This window comes from Peromyscus californicus, unplaced genomic scaffold (assembly GCF_007827085.1).
Source record: "Peromyscus californicus insignis strain IS unplaced genomic scaffold, ASM782708v3 Scaffold_16__1_contigs__length_79575227, whole genome shotgun sequence".
Classification (NCBI taxonomy): domain Eukaryota; kingdom Metazoa; phylum Chordata; class Mammalia; order Rodentia; family Cricetidae; genus Peromyscus; species Peromyscus californicus.
Genome location: NW_026294458.1, coordinates 14,518,845 through 14,535,089, shown reverse-complemented (window position 1 = coordinate 14,535,089; position 16,245 = coordinate 14,518,845). Strand labels below are relative to the sequence as shown.

Genomic DNA, 16,245 nt, shown 5'->3' with positions numbered 1-16,245 from the left:
GTCAGTCTGAGAGGGGACAGTGCTAACCGCATAAATCAGTGATTCTCGCCAGGCGGTGGTGGCTCACGCCTTTAATCCCAGCACTTGGGAGGCAGAGGCTTGCAGAGCTCTGTCTGTGAGTTTGAGGCCAGCCTGGTCTACAGAGCCAGATCCAGGACAGGCACCAAAACTACACAGAGAAACCCTGTCTTGAAAAACAAAAAACAAAAACAAAAACAAAAATCAGTGGTTCTCAACCTGTGGGTTGTGACTCCCTTGAGGGTCGAATGACCCTTTTACAGGGGTCACCTAAGACCATCAGGGAAAATACCGATATTTACATTACAATTGGTAACAGTAGCAAAATGGCAGTTATGAAGTAGCAATGAAAATCATTTTAGCCAGCACTCGGGAGGTAGAGCCAGGTGGATCTCTGTGAGTTCGAGGCCAGCCTGGGCTACAAAGTGAGTTCCAGGACAGGCACCAAAAACTACACAGAGAAACCCTGTCTCGAAAAACAAAACAAAACAAACAAACAAAAAAAAAAAACCGAAAATCATTTTATGGCTGAGGGTCACCACAATGTGAGGAACTGTATTAAAGGGCCAAAGGAAGCCTTGGGAAGGTTGAGAAGCACCTAGTCTCCATCTAGGGGTGGGATGGGCTCTGTTTTGTAAGGTTTTGTTCTTCTTGGAATTCAAGATTTGAGAAGAAACTTACCAGTGTGCTTCCCATCAGAATCCAGACCAAAATGAAGGCAGAAGATGGCAAACTTTACTTCAACTTTTCCTTACATTTTTGGTACAAGCGAGTAACCAATGCTGCTTGGCAAAAGCTTGTAAATGTTTGTTTCAGGACCCTGCCATTGGTGATGAAATGGCTTGTGAGGGCCTAGACTTGACTTTACAGGTTCATTTTAGGGAAAGGTCCACCATCTCAGACCACCTGCTGTACTCAGTTCCAGGAAGGACCTCAGGAATGACAACTTGAACAGATACAAAGCAGTATCCTCCTGCAGACATCCTGTCTGTAGTTTAGGCCCTTGAAGATATCTAGATAATCCTGTTGAGCAGCCCAGATAATCCTGTTCAGCGGGTTGTGGTTCCCTGCCAAAAGTCTAACCCAATGGTTTCAAATGTGGTTTTGCGCCGAAAGTCTAGACCAATAGTTTCAAAAAATCACCTTGCCCCACATCCCTTCTGCCCAATCCCAAATTGCCAATTCCCGGCTTGTGGTTTTTCCTTATAAAAACCCTCTACACCTGGGCTCGCAGCCGCCACCACATTTCCTTCCATCTGCCGGGCAGTGGCCCAGGTTGAACCTGAATAAAAGGACCCTTATGTGTTTGCATTGGAAACGGGCTCCTTGGTGGTCTCTGGGGGTTTTGAGAAATGGGTATAACAGGCTGAGAAATCATTGACAAGAAAATTTATTTATTTATTTATTTATTTTAAAAGATTTATTTATTTATTATGTATACAATGTTCTGTTTTCATGTATCCCCGCAGGCCAGAAGAGGGCACCAGATCTCATTCCAGATGGTAGTAAGCCACCATGTGGGTGCTGGGAATTGAACTCAGGACCTCTGGAAGAACAGCCAGTGTTCTTAACCTCTGAGCCATCTCTCCAGCCCCCAACAAAGAAAATTTAATCTCTCTCTCTCTCTCCGTCTCTCTGTTTCTGTCTCTGTCTCTCTCTGTCTCTCTGTCTCTGTCTCTCTCTCTCTCTCTGTGTAAAAATGTATGTATGTTCACCATGACAATGCCATTTTGTAGTGTCTCCATTTTGGTTAAACAATGACAGTTCCCCAAACTAAAGTAACTCATTTGTCTAGATTCTTCCCCCAGTGATGGTTGCCCAAGGGAGATGTTTGTCTATCACTTGACATTCTTTAACCTGCTACTCATCTTGTTTCCCTAGATACCCCTAGCAACGGCCAACCATGGGCCAAAAAGAGAAAATTGTAATCTTCTCACTCCTGTGTCTCTGCTCTGTAACGAGGGCCTGGCTCCCTGTTACACACTAGAGACCCAGTGAGTTTTGAGATGTTTCTCTCTTCTCTGAAAACTGACATTCTGATCACCCACCAGGTAGACTTCCCAGAATCCTTGGTGCCAGATAGAGCTTCCCCCTGACCATGCTATTCCTGTCGTGGAGACCAGTGGACACGGCCCTCTTCCTCTCCATGGGCATCTCACTGAGCAGAGTGTCTAACTTGTGGGGATGCCCTTGCTTTTTTGCCCACTTCAGGCCAGGAAAAAATTTCCTTTCTAACTCGTCCTCACAGCCACAGACCAAAAATCCCTCCAGTATGCGGAGGAACTCTCCTTTTGCGTGCCCCCTCACAGATTTCCCTACCCTGGGCCTAAAAGGCTCTATGGTGACAACCTATCTCAAGTTCTACTTTAAGACTTCACGGCCACAGTACACATTCTTGCCAATGGCCACTGCTGCTCAGAGGAGGTAAATCTGGCTTCCAAATTCAAAGGGCCCCTGAAAGTGTTCTACGGCGGAAAAAGGCTTTGTTTATCCTGATGATAATACAGCTCTTTCAGTTTCTCCACGAAAATCCCCACCAATCTCTCAAATCAACCCTCTCTGCTCTAGTTAGCTTTCTGCTGTTGTGATAAACATCAAGACCAAAAGCAACTTGGGGGAGGAAAGGGTTTATTTCATCTTTCAGGCCATCATAGAGGGAATTCAGGACAGGAACCCAAAGGCAGGAGCTGAAGCAGAGACGGTGGAGGGGCGCTGCTTACCACACTGTTCTCTGTAGCTCACTCAGCTTGTGTTGTTGTTTGTTCTTTGGCTCTGTTGGGGGGCCCGCCACCCAGCTTCCAAATAGATCACCCACAGAGGCTTATTCCTAAGTATGAATGCCCGGCCTTTGCTTGGCTTGTTTCTTGCCAGCTTTTTTTTTTTTTTTTTTTTTTTTTTTTTCTCTATTTTTTTTTTTGGTTTTTCGAGACAGGGTTTCTCTGTGTAGCTTTGCGCCTGTCCTGGAACTCACTTGGTAGCCCAGGCTGGCCTCGAACTCACAGAGATCCGCCTGGCTCTGCCTCCCGAGTGCTGGGATTAAAGGCGTGTGCCACCACCGCCCGGCTACCTTTCTCTATTTTTGTATGCCTTTCTTTCTTACTCCATTGCTAGCTGTATAGCTGATTGGCCAGTAGTCAGACAGGAAGTATAGGCGGGACAAAGAGAGAGGAGAGGTCTGGGAAGTGGAAGGCTGAGGCAGAGAGGTACTGCCAGCCGCTGCCACGAGAAGATGTTAAGATACTGGTAAGGCACAAGCCACGTGGCAACTTATAGATTAATAGAAATGGGTTAATTTAAGATATAAGAACAGCTAGTTAGAAGCCTGAGCCATTAGGCCAAACAGTTTAAATAATATAAGTGTCTGTGTGTTTATTTTATAAGTGGGCTGCAGAACTGCCGGGACTTGGAGGGACCCGGAGAGAAACTCCAGCTACAACTTCTCTCCTCTTTTTTTCTCCCAGATTTCTCCTTCCATATCTTCTTTCTGCCTGCCAGCCCTGCCTATTCTTTCTCCTACCTTGCTATTGGCTATTCAGTTCTTTATTCAACCAGTCAGGTATTTTAGACAGGTACATTAACACAGCTTCAGAGAGTTAAACAAATGCAACATAAACAGAAGGAACAAAACCTTAAAATAATATTCTGCAACATTTCCCCCTTTTTATTTAAATAAAAATGAAATGGTTTTAACTTAAACATGGTAAGACTATATACAATAACAATTTTTTTTTTTTTTTTTTTTTTTTTTGGTTTTTTCGAGACAGGGTTTCTCTGTGTAGCTTTGCGCCTTTCCTGGAACTCACTTGTTAGTCCAGCCTGGCCTCGAACTCACAGAGATCCGCCTGGCTCTGCCTCCCGAGTGCTGGGATTAAAGGCGTGCACCACCACCGCCCGGCCCAATAACAATTATTAAGTAAGGATTACATTCACAATATTTCTGTCCATTTGTACTTAGCATATTCAAAGAAAATAATTTATTATCTATCCTATCTTAGTGAATCCAAAATTTTACACCTAATTTACCCTCTACCATAACTAAGGAAAACTGCAACTATAACTAATTAGTCTTCAACTCCACTAAAGGTCCCCAAAAGGATATGATATTATTTGAATAAACAAAAAGTGCATTGTAAACAATTTCCAAAACTCTAGCAATGACAGAGACATATGACTGCCTGGAGAGTCAGCCAAAGTTCCTCTGCAACATTGGGGCATACTTCAACCTACAGGCCCAGAATACCTGGCAAACTTTTCAGTGAAGCAGGATATTTTAAGGATTGTCCTGCCTTGTGTTGGCAATGTTCATCAGTCACTTTCCTCTGTGTCCTGCAGAACATCTGGCAGACTCTTCTGTGAAACAGGACTTTTTTTTTTAGACAGGATTTCTCTGTGTAGCTTTGGAGCCTGTCCTGGAACTCACTCTTTAGACCAGGCTGGCCTTGAACTCACAGAAATCCACCTGCCTCTGCCTCCTGAGTGCTGGGATTAAAGGCATGTGCCACCACTGCCCGCTGAAGCAGGAATTTTGAAAGACTGTCCTGACTTGTTTTGGCAAAGTTCAACAGTTTTTTTTCCTGTGTGCCCTGCATGTCCAGGCTGCACAGCAAATTGTCAGCAGTCAAAGGAAAGAGCAGTTTCTCTGCCCAGTGGCTGACCTTGCCGCAGGGAAAGCAAACTCCATCAATGCCCGCCTGCCAGGAGCAGATGTGTCCCAATGTCATAAAAAACTTTAAGTTAACAAAACATTTCATTTTATTCAATTAATTAATTTATTTATTTTGGTTTTTCGAGACAGGTTTTCTCTGTGTAGTTTTGGTGCCTTTCCTAGTACTCGCTCTGTAGACCAGGCTGGCCTCAAACTCACAGAGATCTTCCTGGCTCTGCCTCCCGAGTTCTGGGATTAAAGGCGTGCACTACCACCTGGCAACAAAACATTTTAAATGTCATATTTTATAGGTCTTTGAAGTATTTGAAGACCACCTACCTAAAATATATCTATTTAAACTAAAGAAACATACCTAACCTATCTACAAATTTGATTGTTATAAAAAACTAACTACTGACCTATGCTTCTTGATTGTCCTGTATAGTTTATAATAGCTTTCAAAAACTAGAACTTTACCTTACTTTTTTTTTTGTTTTTTTGTTGTTTTATTTTGTTTTGTTTTTTGAGACAGGGTTTCTCTGCGTAGCTTTGGAGCCTGTCCTGGATCTCGATCTGTGGACCAGGCTGGCCTCGAACTCACAGAGATTTACCTGCCTCTGCCTCCTGAGTGCTGGGATTAAAAGCATGTGCCACCACACCCAGCGGAGGCCAGTTATTGATTCCTGCCATTTTGTTGAGCTGATAGAGTTTGGGGTTTTTGCTCTCCCCTGCTTCCTTAACTGTTCTTCTGATATGGGCTGTTCTTTCCTGTAGCCTCATGGATGGATTTGTTTTTTTTCTTCCCCCTCAGTCCTAAGGATCCACTCAAGTATCTTCTGTAGAACTGGTTTAGTGCTATACATCCCTTTAGTCTACTCTTATGGTGAAAAGTTATCTTTCTTCAGTTATGACAGTTTTGCTGGGTATAGTAGTCTAGGTTAGCAGTCGTTAGTTTCTTTATTAAAATTTTTTTTAGATTTAGTTATCTCATTATTTTATGTGTATGAGTATTTTACCCGCATGTATGTGTGTGCACCACAGGAGTACCTGGTAGCTGAGAAGGTCAGAAGAGGGCACCAGGTCTCCTGGAACTGGAGTTGCAGATGGTTGTGAGCCTTCATGTGGGTGCTAGAAATTGAACCTGGATCCTCTGCAACAGCAACATGTGTTATTAACCACTGAGCCAACTCTCCAGCCCCAGTTACTAGCTTTCAGAACTTGAAATAGGTCATTCCAAGTTCTTCTGGCGTTTGAGTTTCAGGTAAACCATCTTGTGTTATTCTGACGGACAAGCCTTTGTTGTGAATTGATGTTCTCTCTTGCCACGTCCATACACTTTCTTTGTTCTGTATATTTGATGTTTTAATTGTAATGTGTGTGTGAATATATATATATATATATATATATATATATATATATATATATATTTTTTTTTTTTTTTTTTGGTTTTTTGAGACAGGGTTTCTCTGTGTAGCTTTGCGCCTTTCCTGGAACTCACTTGGTAGCCCAGGCTGGCCTCGAACTCACTGAGATTTGCCTGCCTCTGCTTCCTGAGTGCTGGGATTGAAGGCGTGCGCCACCCCCGCCCGGCTTGTTTTAGCTGACGGCAAAAGCTTGAAGGGAGCTGACAACCGGAAGTCGGAAACCTGCCTTGTGGCACTTGGACTAACTTTAGATGGCAGTTCCTCCCCATTCTGCCAGTGCCCATCCAGGGAGCAGCACACCCAGCTTCTAGGAGCAGGCGCCTCTAAGCCACGCCCCTCGCACTAGGCGTAGGCGGAGCTTCTGGCGGAAGGGCACGGAAGCAGGAGGAGGAGGTGACGCGCAAAGCGGGCGCCCGGATCGCGCCGCGGCTGGGAGGAAGCTCGGCAGCCCCGCCGGCCGTGAGCAGGCCGGAGTCCGGTCTCTGGCCGGGATTGTCCCGGTGTGGGCGTGGGCGAGGCAGCGGTCCCGGCCGCTGCGGCGCTCGTCCGGGCAGCGGGGTCGGTGCCGGGAGCCGAGAACGTAGGTAAGCCGGAGCGGGGCAGCCCAGGCGTCCGCAGCGCTGCTGACCAGCCCTTCCCCGCGCCAGCTCAGCGCCGCCCGAGGCCCGCACGCTTCCCCACGGCCGCGCCGCAGGCCGCCTAGTGGGCGCTGGTCTCCGGGGACCGCGGCCCTCCTCCTCCTTCCTCCGCAGCACGAGCCTTGAGAGCCAGACAGCCAGAAAACCCACTCCTCGGGCCGCTCCTTCCGAAGCCAGGGGAAGCTTTGCCTGAAGATCGCTGTCAGGCTCCCAGCTCCTGCCCAGTCGGAAGTCGAGGGGGGTTGAGTTGATCCGACAGCTCGGCTTCCTTCTTGCTTTGGTTCCTTCCTACCGTGCTTATGCCTGATACTCTTGGGCTTTAGGTTGGTGTGACGCTACTTTTTTTATTCTGTCTGTGCTGGGCAGTGTTAACTCCGATTCCACTGTGGGGCCATTAAAGTGGGATGCAGAAAGGTCATGGGAGTTTGTACTTAAGAGTCTGGAGGAGCTGAATTGAAGCGCTCGCCTGCCATTTGGTATTGTTTTTAATTCACCACCTGAACATAGGCATGTTCTTATACCTATACAAATTAGTTGGAATAATTGAATGAAAAATCTTAAGGCTCTGGTTAAAACGCCGTTAAAGAATATTCAGGACACATGGTACATTCCTAATTATGCTTTTGCCTTTTGTCCAGAATAAGCTTAGTATCGAGAAGGGTGCCAGGAGAGATGCCAGAATCTTGTGTAGTTGGAACTTAACTGCAATCTGTGCTTTGAGTGTGCAGCATCCAAGAAACCTAGTCACTCAGATGCCTTGTGCTTATCGATAAAACACTGGTATTAGAAGGATAACTCATAAGTTTCTGTCACATTTGTGCACTAGGCCTTTAGAAAAGGCCCGGGAGATGATTGATTGATGTTTCGTCCCATTTAGGAGGCCTTTGCACCTATATCTCAGATTGCCGATACTCTGCTCCTAAAACATTTCGTGTATAGCTCAGGCTGGGAGGCAGTTGGCTGGGAGGCAGTTTACTGTGTGGATTATGCTGGCCTTGAACTTGCAGTGGTCCCCCTGTCTCAGCCTCCCTAATGTTGGGATTACATGCCCAGTTTGTACATACATCTTCTCCCTTTTGCTCTCATTTCTGCCACCTCACCATCTTTTATCTTAAAAACTACATGCATATTTCACCTGCATCTGTGTGCACCACATGCTTGTCTGGTGCCTGTGGGGAGCAGAAGAGGGTGTTGGATCCCCTGGAACTGGTGTTATGAACGGTTGTGAGGCACTGTGTGGATGCTGGGAACAGAACAAGTGTTCTTAACCACTGAGCCGTCTCCCCTGCCCTCCTACCTTTGCCCTTGTTTTCTTTGCCTTTCTCCCCCTCGTTTAATTTTATTATTGTTATTATTATTGCTGTTATTATTATTATCATTTGAGTGACGCCAGGGCATTATGCGTGCTAGGTGATCACTGAGCCTGGTTCCCATGTCTTCTTGATTTACTCTCTCATTTTGTCATGGTACTTCTTATCTTGTGGCTCTTTGAAAAAGGTATATGGGAGGTTATACTTGGATAAGTCACCTGTCTGAAAACCTTTTTCTGTTTTCAGTCATTAGTTCTTAGATGGGCCTAAAATTCTCATATTAAGTAATTTTCCCTCAGAACTAGGAAGACCTGAAGACATTTCTTCACTGTTTTCTAGTTTCTAGTCAAGTGGAGTGGGGTACACTAGCCTGTGTGGGGATGCATGATGGGAAGGTTAGGATATCATCCTGAATCACTTCTACACGCTATGTGTCGAGACAGGAGCTCTCACTAAATGTGGAACTCACCCATTTGGCTGACAGGCAGACCATCAAGCCCTAGGGATCCATCTTCTGTTACTACCCAGTTCTGGGATTATGTGTTGCTGTTCTCAGCTTTTATGTGGATCCTGGGGACCCAAAATCAGATCTTCATGTTTGTGTAGCAACCATTCTTCCCACTGAGACATCCATCTCCTAGCTTCCTTCCTTCCTTCCTTCCTTCCTTCCTTCCTTCTTTCCCTTTCCTTTCCTTTCCTCTTTCTTTCTCTCTCTCTCCCTCTCTTTCTTTCTTTCTTTTTTAACTGAGATAGAATCTGGAGATTTAGCTAATCTGATGATCTGTCTACCTCAGCCTCCTGAGTACTTGGATTATGGGAGTGTAGTTACACCTGGCTGAGTCAGTTACTTTTTTAATTTTATTTATTTATTTATTCATTTTGGTTTTTTGAGACAGGGTTTCTCTGTGTAGTTTTGGTGCCTCTCCTGGATCTCGCTCTGTGGACCAGGCTGGCCTCGAACTCACAGAGATCTGCCTGGCTCTGCCTCCCGAGTGCTAAGATTAAAGGTGTGTGCCACCACTGCCCAGCCACTTTTTTTTTTTTAAATTGTTTTTTTTGAGACAGGGTTTCTCTGTGTAGCTTTTGGAGCCTATCCTGGAACTCACTCTGTAGACCAGACTGGCCTCAAACTCACAGAGATCCACCTGCCTCTGCCTCCCTAGTGATGGGATTAAAGGCTGGGGCCACCACTCTAGGCTAGTCAGTTACTTCTTACAGAGATGGCAGATCTTATTTTTTCTATTTCTTTTATTCATTCTGTTTTTGTGTTTGTTTTTTGAGACAATGTTTCTCTGTGTAACAGTCTTAGCTGTCTTGGAACTCACTTTGTAGACCAGCCTGGCCTGGAACTCAGAGATCCACCAACCTCTAATCTCTCCTTCCCCATTCCTCAGTACTGGGATTAAAGGCCTGCACCACCATGCCTGGCTTATTCTGTATTTTTTTAATTTGAAATTATGTATAAGGAAGATGTCCCTTCTACCAGTTTTGCTACTCTTTAAAATTATACAGGACATAGTGATACATGCCTTTAATCCCAGCACTCCAGAGGCAGAAGCAAGCTAATCTCTATGAGTTCGAGGTCAGCATGGTCTATATAGCAAGTTTTAGGCCAGCCAAGGCTACATGGTGAAATCCTGTCTATCTGTCTGTCTGTCTCTGTCACTTAGATTATTTATGTGTATGTTCTGGCACCACAGTGACATTTCAGGTTCATATTCTGCTTTTTCTGCCCAGTTCTGCAATCTATTTTTTTTGGAGACTACAGTTCAGGCTGGCTTTCCAATGGTCTGTGTAACTAGTGATGACTTGATTTCCTTATGTTCCTGTCTCAGCCTCCAGAGTGCTGGGATTTCAGGCTTGAGTCACCATGCTGCCACCTCTTGCCGTAGATGAGTATATTTAGAAACCAAGGTCTGGTTGTCAGGGTGCTCACTTTCTGCTGGGGGTGCCCTGCTTCACTGACAGTCTGTGTGTGTACACTTCCGTGTCTGTATCCAGCTGGGTCCATAGTGGTACCTCCAGTTTGTCTCTCGTCATTTCATGAGTCATTGTTTCTCTAGTGTGGAAAGTCTAGCTTTAACTATCCACAGCATATTTTACTTATTTGCTCAACTTGGAATACTGATGATATCAGAATTGACTCCTCCTTCCGTGGAAAAGCACATTTGCTGTGCTTTGTGCATTTTCTGTAAGCACTCTTTGCCTTTAGCTCTTGATGTAGTCAGAATATTGTTTTCTAAGGTCTGTTCATCTTCTCCTTTTGTGGTGTGGTTGTATTAGTCATTTGAAATACAGGGGCTAAGAGATACAGCTCAGTGGTGGAACGCCTGCAGGGCATTCATGAGGCCCTAGTTTAATGTCCAGTACTGCAGAGAGGAAAAGCAAGCAAGCCAGGTTCATTTGAGATGTGAAGCATCAGGTTTGTCCTAAAGCCAGACCAGCAGGAACACAACGTACAGAGAAACAGCCCTTCCCTTCTCATTTCCTCCACTTACCCCCCTTGGAACTCACCTGAATTTCACCTTCGTCATCTAAGGATGGATCCTCTAAATCACTGCATGCTGGTTGCTGAAAGAATCCTTACTCCAATGAAGCTTCATTCATGTCAATATACTAGTCTATTCAGCCATGCTCTTGCTTGTGGGCATTGGTTAAATATTTGCTATTGTAAACAATATTGCAATAGATAGCCTTGTCATTGTTATAGCTGCGTCTTCTGTTCAAATTGCTTAAAGTAAGCTTGTCATATTGAAGGAAAAATACTTTTGTGATTTTTATGAAATCTTACCAAATTCTCTTCCAAAATGATTATGTCAGTTTGGAATTCCATCAGCCAAGTTTGAAAATGCCCTTTTCAGTCAGGTGGCATAGGCAGGAGAATTGCATATTTGAGGTAGGTCTGGCCTACAGAGTGATACTTTCAAAACAAAGTATCTTTTGGCTGGAGAGATGGCCAGCTGTAAAGAAAGTAACTTATCTCCTGAAGGAGAATGTGTTACAGTTTTTCTTTTTCTTTGCCAGTGCTGATCAAACCTGGACCTTTGACACATGTGGGTTAACACTATCTTTGAGCATAGCCCCAACCATGACCTCTTTTCTTAAGAGTAAAGTGGAAGATATTTTTATGGGTTTTTTTTGGAGGGGGGCGGGGTTTTGAGACAGGGTTTCTCTGTGTAGTTTTGGTACCTGACCTGGATCTCACTTTGTAGATCAGGCTGGCCTGGAACTCACAGAGATCTGCCTGGCTCTGCCTACTGAGTGCTGGGATTAAAGGCATGGGATTAAACCACCCGTAAGCTTTTTATAGAATTTTCATTGATACAACTTCTGTATTTTCTAGGCTCGTCATCTTTGTGGTGGTTACAGTGTGTGTTTATTAGTGTGTTAGTTGATGGAAGGAACCAGTGCGGTGGCTAGTATTTATTAGAAGACACTTCACATCACATTCCAAAAAGTTAATGCAGGGACTCAGTGGGTTAGCTGATGGGGTTCCAACTTGGGGGAATATCTGTGTGTTGATTTACAGATTTTCTCACAAACTAACCAACTTTTCTAGAGGATGAACCAGCGAATGCCACAATCTCAGAGGATGAGTTGAACAAGAGTGTTTATCTCATTGACTATATCATTCTCCTTCAAATTGTCCTCACATATTACCCTTTTTGAAGGGTAAACTTGTATTCTTGGGGAAGAAAGGAGCAGTGAAATTAGGATCTGGAGTCTAATACATTTCTTTGACGTCAGAATACATCGAAGAATAATTGTTCGGCCTTTTGGGGGGAGCATTAGATATGATCTTTTCTCTTTAAATGATCTTCTCTTGTCCCGTAGGAGTGGTCTCCTCATGGCAGTATATCCTTATAGAGTGTTGGTGAGGAGGGCAGGTTCACAGCATGAACTCACTTATCTCAGCTTGCTCTGCTCTGTGCTTTCCTACTGGCGTGACTCTCCTGACTCATCTTCACCAAGAAAGGGAACAGGTTCTCTCTCAGGGTAGAAGGCAGGATTGGGGTGGAACTTCCTCTTCAGACTTCCTGGGACCTTCCTTTTTCAGCTCTGTCCGTATTCCTAACCTTCATAGGTATTTGTTACCTCTCACTTGGGGCCTTTCTGAAATCATGTAGCTTACTTCATGGCATCGCCTTTTTTGACCTGCTGAGTGTGTTACTCATTATCTGCTGTTTATTTCTTGAAACAAGGTCTCACTATATGACTTTAACTGACCTGAAACTTGCTATGTAGACCAGGCTGGCCTTGAACTCATTAGAGATTTGAACTTGGAGATTCTTCAGACTCTGCTGAGATTTTAAAGGTGTATGCCACCAAGTGTGCCTTTCTTCTAGAAATTTAATTAGTCTTGTCTCCTCTTTCATTATCTTTGTCTCTGGGGCTTTTGCTCATTCATTCATTCACCCATTCATTCATGCATTTTTATGATTGACAGGATCTCATTATATAGCACCAAAACTGGTCTTTAATTTGTGATCCTCTTGCTTCTGCTTCCTGACTGCTGGGATTATCGGAGTGTGTGCTTGCTGCACATAGTGGACTTTTGCCTTTTTAAAAATCTAACTTCCATTGGGCTGGTGGTGGCCTGTGCCTTTAATACCAGCACTCAGGAGGCAGAGGCAGGAGGATCTCTGAGAGTTTAAGGCCAGCCTGAACTATAGAGTGAATCCCGGGACAGCCAGGACTGTTATACAGAGAGGAACCTTGTCTCCAAAACCCACATGAACACACACAAAACTCTAACTTCTAGCTGTGCGTGGTGGCCTGCATATAACTCCAGCATCTGTGAAGCAGAGGCAGTAGGATTGCTAATTCAAGGCGAGCCTGAGTAATTTAGAAAGATCTCGCCCCTCCTCCAGTCCAGTGTTTATCAGTGGGTTTGGAGAAGGGACCGACCGAGGTAAATGTATATTTAGCCCCTCATGTTTCTTTCCTCACAGGAAAGTGATGTATAGAAAGGTAATGTGGCTGGGCGGTGGTGGTGCACACTTTTAATCCCAGCACTAGGGAGAGGCAGAGGCGGGCAGCTCTCTGTGAGTTGGAGACCATCCTGTCTACACAGCTAGTTCTAGGACAGCCAGGGCTACACAGAGAAACCTTTGTCTCAAAAACAACAACAACAAAACAGAGGGGGGTAATGTGTGTGTGGTGGTATGTGGGGAAGTGGAGATGGGGCCCTTTTCTTAATACATTGTTAGCAAACTTAAATTACGTAGTATGTATTGGTTTCTGGTTCAGTCTGCTGTTTCTTCCACTCCTCTTCGTGGCTAGTGTCCGCAGAACTTTTAGTAATAGGAGACATTGTTAATTTCTGAAATCATGTGTTCGGTTTTTCTTTTTCATATTTGGAGGCAGGCTATATACCCCAGACTGACTTAGAACTCATGTGGTTGAGGATGACCTTTTCCCCTCTTCCTTTATTTACTTGTTTCAAAATTTTAGATACATAAACACACACAGTATTCATCTCTCATTATCCTTTCTTATCCCCTGTCATAGAACTCCTTCTTCCCTGTAGGTCTACCTCCTACTTCATATCTCTCCTCTCCCTCCCCCCTCTCTCTTTTTAAGATTTATTTATTTATTATGTACACAGAAGAGGGCGCCAGATCTCATTACAGATGGTTGTGAGCCACCATGTGGGTGCTGGGAATTGAACTCAGGACCTCTGGAAGAGCAGTCAGTGCTCTTAACCTCTGAGCCATCGAACTCACAGAGATCTTCCTGCCTCTGCCTTCCAAGTGCTGGGATTTCAGGTATGCGCTCCCATCACCTGGCCTCTTTCTCCTTTTTCCCCTCTGGTGTCCCACTACATTTAATTGTAGTTGCTTGCAGGAGCATGGGTGAGGGGTTATTACTTGAGAAAGAATAACTTACCCAGTGGCTGCATTGCTGGAGAATATGAGCCCCCTCGCCCAGTAATCTTTCATTATCTCTATCCTCAGGGCAGAGTGGGTGAGCCTGTCCTCCATCCCTGATGGAATGTTGACGGGCCCAGTCTCTACAGGTCCTAAGTAGATAACCATCACTGCTGTGAGCTCCTGGGGGCAGCAGCCTTGCCACGTCACGTCAGAAGACAGCGTTCCACAGCACTTACCTTTTGTCCCTTCTTCCTCCGTGTTCCCTGAGCCCTGGAGGGTATGATACAGATGTCCCTTTGAGAGTCACATACACCACTTTCATCAGTTATGAGTCTGCATTAACTGTTGCCTGCTCGTCTAGAAGCCTCTCTGACCCAGGCTCATGGGTATGGACAGAAATAGCCAGACGGCAGTGTGATACCGTGTGCATTAGTCAGAGCTCTACTACTTGTCGGGCCCGTCACCTCCCCAGTCCTGGACCAGGTGTACAGTACCAGGCATGAATTCCCTTCTGTGGTGGCAAACCTCAGATCTCACTGAAAATAGTGCCATTCCTGCTCCAGTGGCATGTCTTGCCTGGTCGCTTGTAGCTTGCAGGGTTCATAGCTGTGTAAGACTGATGGACCTTCTCTCACAGACCTTGAACTGGTCTTCCTACCTCATTCCCTGAGTGTTAGGGTTGATTGTGTGTGTGTGTCTTTATGGCTGGTTTTATGTGGTACTGGGGATTGAATCCAGGGCTTCATGCATGCTAGGCAAGTGTTCTATCTCCAGCCTCATCTTGTCTTGTTTATTGAACATAGGGCCCTGTGCATGCTAGGCTGGCACTGACTAGTCTGGCTTTGTGTCTGATTTTCATTTATTCCTCCTCACCTTTCACCTCTATGAGCTGTTCCTGAAATTCTGTGTGTGTTTGTGTTTGTCCGTGGTCCTTATATTCACTTGAGAGCCAGTAGAACTGGATGAGAGCAGCGGACATGAAGTCTTCTTCCTTGCAGACACTTAGACTCTGACGTGTAAACGCGGAGCCTGGTCTCCTTGAGGTTGAGGGCTATGTGGGCCAAAGATACTTTCCCCTTAAAAACATTGCCATCGAAAGTTGTTTTTCTGTGGGCAAGTTATAAATAGATATGAAATCTGTCTGAAGTGGTTTTTGGTCCCTCTCACTTTACTATCTTTCACTTTACACTTGAGAACACAGAATCTGAATGACTTGCTGAAAGTCACTTAGCTAATGAGAAACAGAGTCAATACAAGACATTCTGTAGCTGGCAAAGTGGCTCAAGAACTGACAACACAGAAATTTTCTTCTGAATCGCGACCTGTGTGTTCTATTAGGAACTGATGTGCAGTGACCTGAAGAGACGGCTCAGCATTTAAGAACACTTGTTGCTTTTGCAGAGGACCCAGGTTCAATTACCGGCACCCCCATGGTAGCTCACAACCATCCATAATTACAGTTCCAGGGGATCTAACATCCTCTTCTGGCCTCCTCAGGCAGTAGGCACATAAGTGGTGTACCACATGTATGCAAACAAAGTACTCATGCACATAAAATAAAAATAAATCACAAAAACTGGTGTATACTGAGAAATTTTTTGTTTATTTGTTTTGTTTTTGTTTTTGTTTTTCCAGACAGGGTTTCTCTGTTTAGCCCTGGCTGTCCTGGAACGCGATTTGTAGACCAGGCTGGCCTCAAACTCACAGAGATCCGCCTGCCTCTGCCTCCTGAGTGCTGGAATCAAAGGTGTGCACCACCACTGCCCCGCAAGTTTTGTTTTTTTGTTGCAAGGTGTCACTATACAGCCCTGGCTGACCTAGAACTCACTAGGTAGAAGAGGCTGGTCTTGAACTCACAGGATTGAGGTCCACCTGGCCTCAGCTTCCCCAATGCTGGTATTAAAGGCATGTGTGACTGTATCCTGCCAGAAATGATTCTTGAAACATCCCCATCAGAGACAGGTATAGAGAAAATGGGGCCTTGTTAAATGCTCACATCTTCCTTCTTCCCAGTTCTCCTTGCAGTGGGAACCTCGATCAGGTAGGATTTCTTTTTCTTTTTCTTTTCCTTTTTTTTTTTAAAGAGATTTATTTATTAAGTATGCAACATTCTGCCTGCATGTATGCCTGCAGGCCAGGAGGGGGCACCAGATCTCATTATAGATGGCTGTGAGCCACCATGTGGTTGCTGGGAATTGAACTCAGGACCTCTGGAAGAACAACCAGTGTTCTTAACCTCTGAGCCATCTCTCCAGCCCAAGGTAGGATTTCTTTATGGCTTATAGAATAAATTGGAGTGCATATGCTCTTTTTCATTTTTTTTCTTTTTTTTTTTTG

General features: G+C 44.9%; 1 protein-coding gene across 4 annotated transcripts in view; it reads left to right on the top strand.

The window, feature by feature from the left end:
- Positions 1-6,468: 6,468 nt before the first annotated feature.
- Positions 6,469-16,245, top strand: part of Senp5 (SUMO specific peptidase 5) — a 39,914-nt gene continuing 30,137 nt past the window's right edge. The window contains exons 1-3 of one of the 4 annotated variants that reach the window (XM_052740464.1): positions 6,469-6,671; positions 15,922-15,949; positions 16,042-16,169. The gene's annotated coding sequence lies outside the window, so the exon portion shown is untranslated. The other 3 variants (XM_052740465.1, XM_052740463.1, XM_052740467.1) reach the window with 3 other exon arrangements.